A 13,149-nucleotide genomic window follows, 5' to 3' on the forward strand; every position below is an offset into this window, starting at 1 on the left:
ACATTACAGCCATCTTCTTTTGTGCAAAGAATAACCTCCAACCTTGAAATGTTGTCACATTGATACGATACGATAGAACTTTATTTATTCCAGGAGGGAAATTGGTCTGCCAACAGTCAGAAAACACAAGATACATGAAATTAAAGTGACGAGCGGAATTCACATTAGATGTCTATTGAATTCACTTTTACTAGGACTCCTGGACCCCACGCTTTATCAAGAGCAGTCAGTCTCATTATATCTCCAGAATAGTGAATAATTTATTGTTGGGTTAATGTTGTGTTGGTGCTACTTAATAAAATTAATTTGTTGGGGATTCCAGGAAAATTAACTTGCAGGGCCTAGAGTTAGCTAGATTGTTGTACAGAGAGATGGTATGGACAAAGGACTGAAGAGCTGTCAATTACAGGAAGCACTGTGAAATTATTTGGGCAGAGAACGTCGCAGCTGTATCCATGAGCTTGTGGTAGATTACACAATTCTGGTGCTTCCGCTGTTACCGAACTCTAGCCGTATTGCCAGCTATCTGTGAGCAGCTGTCACGTGAATTATCTTTGTGGGCACAAGGATAAACAGCAAGGGAAATAACAAAAAAACGAAGTGAAACATTGGGTGTTTAGCCTTAGAAGATTTAGAGGCAACAGTCTGGTGGAATCGATAGCAATTGTTTATGGGGTGAATGATGAAACATTTCAGAGCAAGACTATTAAATAGCCCACTGCTCACTCATGAATACAAATTCAATTTTGATATCTAGTTGAGGCACTTCAATTTCAACAGCAGCATTATTGTCACATTTGGATTGTTGAAGCATGCACTGCCTATTGATTTGCTCACAAGAAGAAAAAGCCAGAAGCATAACATTTCTGACTAGGCAAATTTTATCCTGTTCCATGCTTGGTTGTGGTTTGATTATTTTTAGCATTTTATATGATCATTGGGCCACACTCTAATTACAAATATATCATCAGTTACCACTTCAATGGAAATCCAGCTGGATGTCTTTCAGCTCACTTCATTATATGATGATGCATTATTGCTGACATATAAATGTTTTTTGAAGAAAAAATAAATTATTCTTTGATAATTGATTTTCACAAAATATGTGAACATTTGGATAGGTTATTTTAATGAAATACAGTAGTCTGGAGTCTATGATGGAGGATCACAATATTTTGTGTTCCATACATAAAATACATTAAAAATATTCAGAGCTAAAGTAACTACTGCGTTCAGCATTTCTAATGTGGGTTTATGAAAGACATGGTAGAATTTTCATGCTGAGGTACAAGACTCAAGATTAAAGGTATTTCTGCATAGGATCTCCAACAGTTTTAAATATAATTCCTGAGGAAAGGCAACACCGTCATATTTTAAAGATCTTAAAGTGTGATGGCAAATTTATGACTAAGAGTCAAGAGGGCTTCTATTGCCACATGAATGACAATCATTGCTAATTTTGTAACAATAGATTGTCATTTGCACACCATGTCATCCCACATTTAAAATGAGGTAACCTATAATTCTTCTGTTTTGGGCAGTCCTTGTATCATTAATGCCATCTAACTTCTTCAGAGAAGGTAGAGAGAATTACTGTATAGAGTCTCATCCAACATTTTGACAGCTTTGTACTTCCATGGAAGTATTGGAATTCCACTTGGGCTCCTTTCTCATGGTTTGGAGCAAGGCTCAACGGAAACATTCATTTGTAGTCGCATTCAGTGAAAAATTAGGAATTTCATATTGTTGTGACAGAAGAATTCCTTCAGCTGTACAAAACCCTGAACATTATAAATTGCTCTGATTAGACCAGAAAAAGCAAGACATCAAATTTATACAAGATTCCAAGCAATTCAGTCACATTTAAAAGAATATACTGTAAGTAAAATCAAGTCACTGTGGATACTGAAAGAGTAACTTCTGGAAATACTCAGTTGATACAGAAGCTCGCGGCATTTGCCTGCAACATCTGCAAGCTGGCATTTATGAATTATTTGGAGTACCCAGATTCTTCTGCATTTCGGTTTAGTAATCTGAGGTAATTCATAGTTTTCTTCCTCCATGGGTGCTGTCTGACCCAAGTATTTACAGCTTTTTATTTGGTAAACTGGCCATTGTGGCCAGTGCAATTTAATGCAGCTAATTGTTCATTAATACGCACGGGAACAAGAAGTATCTTCAATTAGAAGCTATGCACAAGTAGAGATCAGTCTTTCAGATCTGTTGATTTTTGATGATTAAAATATTATACTGGAAAGTGTTCAGAGACAGGATTACCTATGATCTTGTTGAATTCAAGATTAGATTGAAGTGCTTTATTGCCATTTTCTGATTTTAGAGTGGCTTGCTATGTTTGTTCATGAAATAGGATTAGGCAAATCAGAATTGATTGTGCAAACTAAGATTCTTTTCTCTTGGAAAGAATAAACAAAAGCAAGTTTAATACAGCTTTTTTTTAAATTTTGGTTAATTTTCGACGTGTGTTTGGAGTTTTTTTTCTGTTTTCCTGATCAACTGATTACAAAAGGAGCCTGAGTTGTAATTATTTAAGTCTACAAACTTAAATTGAAGATTGAAGGATGTAAATAATGCCAAAAAATAACATTTGGAAATACTTTCCAAAAATCCATAACAAAATTGTTAGTGACTTAAATCTCTTCACTTGTAAACAGGTAAAGGGAAGGAAATTAGAAATCTTTGAAAGGATGTTAAATTACTAGGATTTGGCTTCTGTCAACTAAATTTATCGTCTTGGTTTCCAGGCGCTTTGCCTATTCCAGCAGTGGCTTCCAGGGTGGATTAAAATTCTTAGAAGCCAATTGAGATTTTTGGACAGATGCCGTTTTCATCCTGAGCTGCGACATTGACCCACGTTAAGCATTTTGTGATCCACAGGCTCAATACTTGAAGATGAGGGGAGGATAGTGAAAATTTCAAAGGAAAGGATTTAATATTTCTTTGCAAAATACTTTATTCTTGAGTCAATAACATTTTCAGAGGGCCAGGCAATCTACACCAAGTTTGTTTGCATTTATTCTCAAAAATATTTTAAATCTATTCAGTTTCTTTCCTGCCTAATAATGTTATGCTGAGACAACAAAATATAGCAATAAAGGATCTCTTAGGCAGAGAGAACCATAACATATGTCTTTATTGATAAGTAATGGCCTGCTGTGCTTCTGTGAGATTGAGTAATGTGACCATTAATGTGACCATGAAGGTCTTTTATTGCAGAAGAAACTTGAGAGCCATGCAAGTGTAGGAAGTACTAGAACCCAGTATACATTTGGATTTAATGGTCAAAATGGTATCTAGAGATTGGAATGAGTATACTCATAGCTACAGTTGATGTACACATAGTTTTGTTATAATGCAAGTTACGTTCTTAAGCAAATTCTTTACAGAAAGTCATGTTATAGCAGAACAGATTGTAGTTACCTTCAAAGCAGAGATTTAAATAGGTTTTTGCAATCATCCTGTATCCAATGCAGCCTGCGTATAATCTTTCACGTTATAACCAATTTACGTGATGGAAACTCACATTATAGCAGAACCACTTGTACTTACTGGTTTGATAAGAGCGCTGGAGGAACTCAATGGACAGGCAGTATCTGCGGAGGGAATGATCAGGTAACATTTCTGGTTGGGATCCTTCTTCGGGCTATTTTTCTAAATGCTTTGTGTGGTGACAGGGAATTGAGGACATAAAGTGGGAAGACAATTTACATTGCTGAAAGAATGCTGCTTTATTTGGGTGATTTATGCCCAACTCTGGTAAAGTCAGACATGGACAGAAGGAAATGCAGATGCTGGTTTACAAAATGCTGGAGTAACTCAGTGGGTCAGGCAGTATCCCTGGAGAATACGTATAGTTGACATTTTTGGTCAGGACCTTCTTCAGACCCTGAAGTAGGACCCCGACACAAAATATCGCCTATCTATGTTCTCCAGATATGACTGATCCACTGAGTTACTCCTTTGTGGGTTTTTTTCTGGTAAAGTCAGTCCCATAAATCAAGAACAGTTGCGTGTTCTCTTATCTTTCTCAACATTTTTTCTGAACCACCACCATGTGAAACACAACATTAGTTTCATTCTTCACTCTTGGCTCCTTTTTCCATGCACGTCAGCTGCACATTCAAGTTTATTTTTTACATCCTCTGCAAGATACTAAGGAGAATATAATCATTTGCAGGTTAGTTCGGTAAATTTACTAGACACTGAGGCCTTTCTTTGAAAACATTTTTCGTGGGGGAGGGGGGGGGGTGGTAGGGGTTCAGAGAGGAAGGGGGGACGAGGATGGTGGATGTCATGTGCGGGGGTGGGTGGGGATTCAGAGAGGAGGGGGGCTTGAGAACTAGTGTATGTGTTGTGTATGTGTTGAGAGATTTCTGGGAACCCTAGTTACCAAAAATCCGACGGCATTCTAAAGTTGGCTGTTATTGGAGTTTCTGAATAGTTATCTGTTCTTCTTTAGTTAGACAATGAGGATATTTTTCATCCTGAGTTTTTTACTATCAATACATTGTTTAGTATTATAGAACAACCAAGTTATAATGCTGAAACTAGACACCCAGACCTGAGGTCGGTCATAGTATGGGTAAGATTTATTTAATCCACATCATTCAATCGAACTGTATTACCATCTTATCTCGTCTTTTATACAGTGCCGTCCATAATGTTTGGGACAGAAACCCATCATTTATTTATTTGCCTCTGTATTCCACAATTTGAGATTTGTACAGGTGCACAACCTTTTATCCGGAGTTCCGGAAACCGAAAAGCTCCGAAAACCGGACATTTTTTCCAGGATGTCGTCTGCACACCAAACCTCGCGTTTGGCGCCAAACTTGACCCGAAACGACCCACGGTCAACCCAGGTCTGTACTACTGTAGCGACTGCCTCCTCCCCGGAGACCGGGGAGACACTTAACCATCTGTAAATCATTGCTTAAATGTTAGTCAGTTAGTTTGGAGGGCTTTTATGTGAAGGGGGGGGGGGGGTGAAGGGGGAAACTTTAATTCTTAGTCCTCTACCTGGTCGGAGAAGCGGGGAGTGGGCAATGCCTTACCGGGTCGCCGTGCAGTAAGCTCCGGAGCGCTGTGGCCGCCGACTCCCAACATCGCGCAGCTGGGGCTGCGGGCGTCCGGTCGCGGGCGGCGCCGGTTGAAGCTCCGACCCCGGCAACTCTACCCCTGGCTGCGCGGCGCTTCAAATCCAGCGCAGCCCGCGGCCGGACGCCCGCAGCCCCAGCTCCGCGATGTTGTGTGTCGGCGGCCACAGCGCTCCGGAGCTTACCGCACGGCGACCCAGTAAGGCATTGCCCGCTCCCTACTGGTATCCCAGCGCTGCGACGCTGCCGACTCCCAACATCGCGGCGCTGGGGCTGCGGGCGTCCGGCCGCGGGCCGCGCTGGATTTGGAGCGCCGCGCAGCCAGGGGTAGAGTTGCTGGGGTCGGAGCTCCAACCAGCGCCGCCCGCGGCCGGATACCCGCAGCCCGCAGCTCCGCGATGTTGGGAGTCGGCAGCCACAGCGCTCCGGAGCTTACTGCACGGCGACCCGGTAAGGCATTGCCCGCTCCACGCCTCTCCGACCAGGTAGGGGACTAAGAATTAAAGTTTCCCCCATCACCCCCACCCCCCCCCCCACCACATAAAATCCCTCCAAACTAACTGACTAACATTTAAGCAATGATTTACAATGATTCCCCGGTCTCCGGGGAGGAGGCAGCCGCTCCAGACGTTTGAAGCCGCCCGCGCTACCTACCTAATCTACGCTAAAAATCTTCCATTCGGAAATCCGAAAAATTCCGAAATCCGAGAAGTGTCTGGTCCCAAGGCTTTCGGATAAAAGGTTGTGCACCTGTAATAGAAAAAACCACATGTAGTTAAAGTGCACATTGTCAAATTTTAATAAAGGCCATTTTTATACATTTAGAAATTACAGCAGCATTTATACTTAGTCCAAGCAGTTGGACTAAGTATAAACCATTTCTGGGCACCATAATGCTTGGGACACAGCGATGTCATGTAAATGAAAGTAGTCATGTTTAATATTTTGTTGCATATCCTTTGCATGCATTGACTGCTTGAAGTCTGTGATTCATGGACATCACCAGTTGCTGGGTGTCTTCTCTGATAATGCTCTGCCAGGCCTGTATTGCAGCCTACTTTTTTTTGTTTTGGGTGAGGTGGAATATCTTCTATTTGCATGGCTGATCTCTTCAAGCCCAATTCAAGATTCAAGTCAAGTCAAGAGAGTTTATTGTCATGTGTACCCGATAGGACAATGAAATTCTTGCTTGTTGCAGCATAACAGAATATTGTACGTATAAATACAGAACAGTTCAGTGTGTCTATATAGCATAGACCATATATATACACATAAATAAACAGATAAAGTGCAATAAGCTGTTATGGTTCAGAGTTTGTTTAATGGTGAATATGGCTGTGGGGAAGTAGCTGTTCCTGAACTTGGGTGTACTAGATTTCAGGCTCCTGTACATTCTACCTGATGGCAGCGGGGAGATGAGTGTGTGGCCAGGATGGTGTGGGTCCTTGATGATGTTGGCAGCCTTTTTGAGGCAGCAACTGCGATAGATCCCTTCGATGGTGGGTAGGTCAGAGCCGATGATGGACTGGGCAGTGGTCACAACTTTCTGCATTCCGTTGTGAACCTACTATTGTTAACTCTCAGTGTTGAAATTATTTTACTTTCATTCTTTATTTTAATTCCATGGTGCTAACACAATCAAAAGCCCTTTTCTGCCTGCTAGCTGTACAGGCTCAAGGCTAAAATTAATTGAATAGCACTAATCATTTGCGCGTGGCCTTGTGCGTACAGTACCGAGTTGCTCAGGTAATTTAACAGCTATTGTGAAGTTACAAGAAAATACCATCAAAGAGGCAGTGGCTGAACACTTGCATACCTTTTGATCAAAGTGGAATCAGTAACACCTGACTAAACTGAAGATAGAGACAAAAAGCTTGGGGTCAGGCAACATTTCTGAAGAAAAGGAATCTGAAGATTCTGACGAAGGGTCTTGACCCAAAATGTCACCTGTTCCTTTTCTCCAAAGGTGCTGTCTGATCCGCTGACTTACTCCACCTTTTTTTTTGTCTATCTTTGGTGTAAACCAGCATCTGCAGTTCCTTCCTACACATCTGACTAGACTGGTTGTTTGGATTACAGACATGATAAATAGATCAACATGCAGGTTCCTCTTTGAATTTGAGGTTTAGATTAGTTTCGAAATAAGGTTAGCAAAAATTATTATCTGTGGAATCAGAGATACATTTGTGACAAAAGATAGGTAATTACTGGAAGAGAGAAGATGGAGATGAGGTTAAAGCACTTCAGACTCCTGTGTTCCCCAGGAATCTGAAGACAGTGGATGAATAGAATAGTTTTTGTATAACGCTAAGACGTAATTAAACTTATGAATTTGAGAGAGGATTGCATAGTGATATGGACAGGCAAAGAGGGTGGGCAAAACACTACATTGAAAACAAAATAAACAGGGTTAAGTGTGAGTTTGCCCATTTTGAATAAAAATAATCCAATTCAGAATTAAAGTCAGAGACTAGAAGTAATGTGGTAGCTAAGGGATTTGGTTGTCCTGTGCACAAATCATGTAAATCGACAAACATTAATCATAAAAGCAATTCAACTGGAAGGTTTTAACTAGGAAGTGAGGAAGTGATCATCATGTTTAACATCGCCATGGACATGCCCTTTTAAGTTGTGGATTCCAAAATACATTTATTTTCCTTCGAATGAATACCGAATAATTAAAACTAGAATAATAACAGCGTGTCATTGATTAAATTATGATTAGCTGTTATTACTCAATCCAGAAGGCTGAGGGAAAATATAATCCAAGTATTTAACATTGCAAAATCAGAGAAGTAGATATAGATGAATTACTTTGTCTGATTTGATATTCAAACCAAAAGGGAACACTGTCAACATTTGTAAGATACAAGAGACTGCAGTTACTGGAATCTATGAAAACTACTTTAATATTGTCATATTTTGAGAGCATTTCACAGTGCAGAGAACATCTTCAAATCATTCTATTTGTAGAAGGATCCCAACCCAAAACATCATCTATCGATTTCTCTCCATAGATGCTGCATGTCCCACTGAGTTCCTTCAGCATTTTGTTTTCTGGTCAATATTAGTGGCTCAGGGTTTCTGGAAAGATTTTGTACACATTTGTATTTATCCAGTGTAGTATGTTCTGGGATAAATGTTGACGGAGACTCGGGGCACACTCTCCTTCGCTTCCCTTCATCTAGTGGCATAGGCTCTTTAATTTTCAAAATAAATTCTTTGGAGTGTGGGCGCAAGATATTTGCACTGGTCCCAAGAATTCCATGAACTTAGCCAAACTAATGCGAAGTAAATATAAAATATTTCTAGTAACACTTTCCCATCGGGTAACTCAGGACCTCCTGGCCACCTTCTGAAATGGTTGCCAATAGCAGTATTACTTCTGTTTAAGGTCAACATCTCTGTGCGTTTTTGAACAAACTATGAAGTATAACGTAGAGTCATTGAAAGATTTAAGGGCCTGTCCCACTATATGAGTTTACCCAAGAGCTCTCCCGAGTTTAAAAAAAAATCAAACTCATGGTAAGTACGTAGAATGTACGTAGCGGGTACGTCGGAGCTCGGGACGTCTCTTAGCGGCTCGTAACGCTAACGCCAGGTACTCGGGAAACGCGGTAAGCTCGTTAAGTTTTTTCGACATGTTGAAAAATATCCACGAGAGCCCCGAGTACCTACGAGCGGCTATTACCGTAATTCTCCGAGTTCGAATCAGGGGAAACTCGGGAGAACCCTTGAATTACCTCGTACAGTGGGACAGGCCCTATAGTATGAGCATACATACCCATCTACAGTAATTCTACTTGGCCTCTTGCCTTACCATCAAAACCCAACCCCTTCACAATTTTCTTGCCACACCCGTACACTGGGAGCACTGGGTACCAGTTAACCTACCACGCAAAATGTGTTTGACGTATCAAAGATTCAGATTCAGATTCAGATTCAATTTTAATTGTCATTGTCAGTGTACAGTACAGAGACAACGAAATGCATTTAGCATCTCCCTGGAAGAGCGTCAAAGGAAACGGGCTCAGGGAAAACCCACGGAAGGACAATGTACCAACTTAATACCCACTTACATCCAAATAACTGATGCAAACCTGAAAAAAACAGTAATATGATAGTTGCATGGTATGTGAGTTTGAACAGTTACTATCCTTTAGATAAGCCTTCTTTCATCTCATGGGCATTTCAATTGTAAGAGGTTCTCTGATTCAAAACTTGTAGATAGATGTTGCTGCTTCAGCTGATGACACTTTTTTGCAAAGACAAAGTTGGCATTAGACTGATGCAGCTTATTGTTTTCTGGGCTATTTCCAAGTAAATGTCCTCTTGCAATAAAGCCTCAAGCAGCATGATTGGTGAAAGCATGTTCAACAAAGAACTGCTTTGTGTTAAATGCAAACAAAAAGACTATATTGTATTTAATCCTAGAATCAAAACCTTTCATTGTAACATTTTCCAGTTGTACAGCTCAAAGAAAATCATAACCAGTCAATTTTGGATTTTCACTACAGATGGTGCATGGAAAAGAACATGCGATGGGTGTAGGTGAATGAGCGATGTTGCTCTGCCTTTGGTGGGGCAGCAGAAGCAAATTGATAAGGAACATGGTTTTCTACATTTCTGAAGAAATACTTGTGAATTTCTGTGTTCATCTGAGCCACATCTCTAAGACCATTGCCGTCAATCTTTGTGAGATCTCCCGAGTCTATCCTTGTGGCACACGTCTACCGCAGAAATATTAATCATGCCTTTGCAGCCTCCAGACATGATTATTCCAGCACACTCTAGGCAGCCTCTCTTGTTCTGCTTGTAATTAACTTGTATTCAGCCAAAGCACTGATGTCCATGTCTAAATATGCAGTCCTATTCACACCCCCACTCTCCCGATCATGTGTAAACTTGCTCTATCTCATTCATTTGTTACCCCCATGTTTGCTCGTCGATTTTTTTCCAAATCTTCAATGTCTTGCCCCTCTCTCTGTATTCGCCTCAGAAACCATCCAATTCTGGCCTTCTGATTATCACTGAATTTAATCACTTCACCGATTCCGGGTGCTGGATGTTCTGTTTTACAGCGACATGGCTCACATCGGCCTCACCAACTGTGCTATACAATGTGAGGGCATCCTAGTTCACACAATGGGGTTTGTTTGGAAGGCTAGTGCATATGGACTCAAAGGTGAACCTGCCAATAGTATTCAAAATGGCTCGAGGGAAGGAGTAAATAAGTAGTGGTCGAGGGTTGTTCTTTTGACTGGAGATCGGTGACCAGTGGAGTGCCACAGGGGTCGCTGCTAGTTGCTGGTCCACTGTGATTCTTACATACATTAACGATTTGGATAGCAATGTAGTTAGTGTTTTTTAGTAAATTTACAAATTACACTAAAATTGGTGATTTGGTGGATAGTGAGGAAGGATCTAGATCAGTTGGGATGATAGGGCAAGAATAAGAAATGAAATTTGAGGTGTGCACTTTGGTAGAGCCCGAGAGAGTGTTGCAGAATTCTGCAAGTACAGATGCATGGTTCTTTGAAAATGCCAAGTCAGGTGGGCAGAGTGGTGAAGAAGGCATTTGGCACATTTGCCTCCATTGGGAAAGGTATTGAGGATAAAGTTGCAGCAATGTGATGCAGCTGTACAAGTCGTCGGTTAAACCACACTTGGAGTACTATGTGCAATTCTAGTTGCCAAGCATATTGGAAAGATGTAATTTCTGTGCCACATCTAAAAGACCGTCCTAACTGACCTCTGATCCTCCACCATGAATAAGCTTCAGCTCAACCAAATTTCTGCATGTAAATATCGCGCATCAGATACAATCGGCAATGTGTAGAAATGAACTGCAGATGCTGGTTTATACCAAAGATGACAGCGTGTGGAGTAACTCAGCTGGTCAGGCAGCATCTCTGGGGGAAAAAAGGATGAGTTGACATTTCAGGTCTAGTCCCTTATTCAGGCTAAAAGTGGAGGGGCGGGAACTGGAGGTAAGAAAAGGCCAGAACAAAGTAGGGTCGGCAACAGATGACCAAGGAAGATCCGCTGAGTTACTCCAATACTTTGTGTCAATCGGCAATGTGCCCTCTAACCTTAAGTTGCTCGTCCACCTAGAGTGCTTCAAATTCAGAATACAAAACCTCATGCTCAACTCCCCATGTAGCTTTACTCAACTGATCTCTGTGCCTTTATTTAATCCTCCATCTGTTACTGGTTTTTATGATTCCCCATTTCACTTAATTACATGATTGTGCCATCAGCCTTCTGCATAGCTTTCCCTAAATCTCTCTGCCACCACTTTTCTATCCAATTTTAAAAATGAATGCCCATTTCTTTGGCAAAGCTTATCAACATCTCTTCTAATATCTTGTTCTTTAGTTTAGTTTAACTGTGACAGTTTTGGTCCTTTTCGTATCAGTGCAATTTGCAGATCAAGTAACGTTATACTTCTTGGCTGTCGAATGCACCAATTCCCTATAGTTACCCACAACATGCGGAGGTTTTACATCATTCATTTAGAAGTGTTTTCATTGTCATATGGATTGGGTTCGAAACAATGAAATGCTTACATGCGGCAGCTTTATGAGCAAATTGAATCCAATAATATAGCAAATAAATGTGCAATAAACAACGATACAAAAAAATAATAGTTATAGAGACACAAAGTGCTGAGGAAGGATACCAACCTGAAACACCACCTATCCATGTTCTCCAGAGGAGCTGTTACACTAGAACTTTGTCTCTTTTTTAGTAAACCAGCATCTGCAATTTCTTGTATCTAAATATCAACTGTTATACTAGGTAAGCAGACAATAATAGTAAAACATGAAGTACATTGTTCAGTGCAAAGGTAGGGTTAGGATTGGGAAGGGTGGTTTAATAGTCTGATGGTTGATGAGAAGGGGCTACTCTTCAACTTGAACGTTATGGTTATCGGGTTCCTGTACCATCTTCCCAATGGTAGCAGTTAGATGACAACGTGACCAAGATGGTGTGGGTCACTAATGATATTAGCTGAATTTTTGATGTAGCATTTTCTGTTGATCCCTTCATTATGGAGAGGTCAGTACCTGTGATGAACAGTGCAATGACAAACTCTTTTTGTAGCCTCATTTGCCTTGCAGGATGACTAAAATACTGAAAGGAACATGCTAAAACTGAAGTAAACTACCCACGTAATCTTGACTGAATCTGAAAGGCTACAGGAGGACGTTGTGAGAATTATGAACAGACCACTGGGGTGTTATCAGACTGATGTTATGAAATCACTTCACTCTTGTTCTGGTGTTAATTATTTTGTTTCCAGTGCATTTAGATTCTGATTTTGTGTTCCCTGCCCAAATCCAGCTTTAAGTTTGTTTCAATGCCCCTGAGCCTTATTACCCAATGCTAACATATAAAATAAACAGTTCTAAGTGGATACGTTGCAGGTATTATGCTTGTTATGGTTTTGTTCTGAAGGGCTGGCAAGAAAGTCATATAGTGACTAATGCATTAAGTAATTCCCTGCCGCAGATTTAATCCTGGTCTATTAATGTATGAGTAATATTGTGTTCAGAGTTTGGATCTGGCAGTTGTACATGTTCAGTGTAAAGACTTTTGAAAAAATAAACAAGATTATAAAAATTGCTTTGAATGCGATTGGAAGTTTAGTTTAGTTTAGAGATACAGTGCGGAATCTTCGGCCCACTAAATCCACACCGACCAGTAATCCCTGCACATTAACACTATCCTACCGACACTAGGGACAATGTATACTTATACCAAGCCTATTTACCTACATACCTGTACGTCTTTTGACTGTGGGAAGAAATCGAAGATCTCGGGAGAAAACCCACGTGGTCACGGGGAGAACGTACAAACTCTGTACAGACAACACCCGTAATCAGGATCGAACCCGGGTCTCTGGCGCTACAAGTGCTGTAAGGCTGCAACTCTACCGCTGCACCACCGTGCCACCCATAAGTTGTATGATTAAGTTGTTGAGGTCTTGTTCCTTTAATTTTGTTGTAACATTTTTTTGATTACCAACATA

At 40.7% G+C, this 13,149-nt stretch overlaps 1 protein-coding gene across 2 annotated transcripts in view; it reads left to right on the forward strand.

Moving 5' to 3' along the window:
* The window catches only part of vta1 (vesicle trafficking 1), a 170,184-nt gene that overhangs the window by 108,790 nt on the left and 48,245 nt on the right, over positions 1 to 13,149 (forward strand). The gene's annotated exons all lie outside the window — the stretch shown is intronic.

The sequence above is a fragment of the Amblyraja radiata genome, chromosome 8 (genome assembly GCF_010909765.2).
Source record: "Amblyraja radiata isolate CabotCenter1 chromosome 8, sAmbRad1.1.pri, whole genome shotgun sequence".
Taxonomy (NCBI): Eukaryota; Metazoa; Chordata; class Chondrichthyes; order Rajiformes; family Rajidae; genus Amblyraja; species Amblyraja radiata.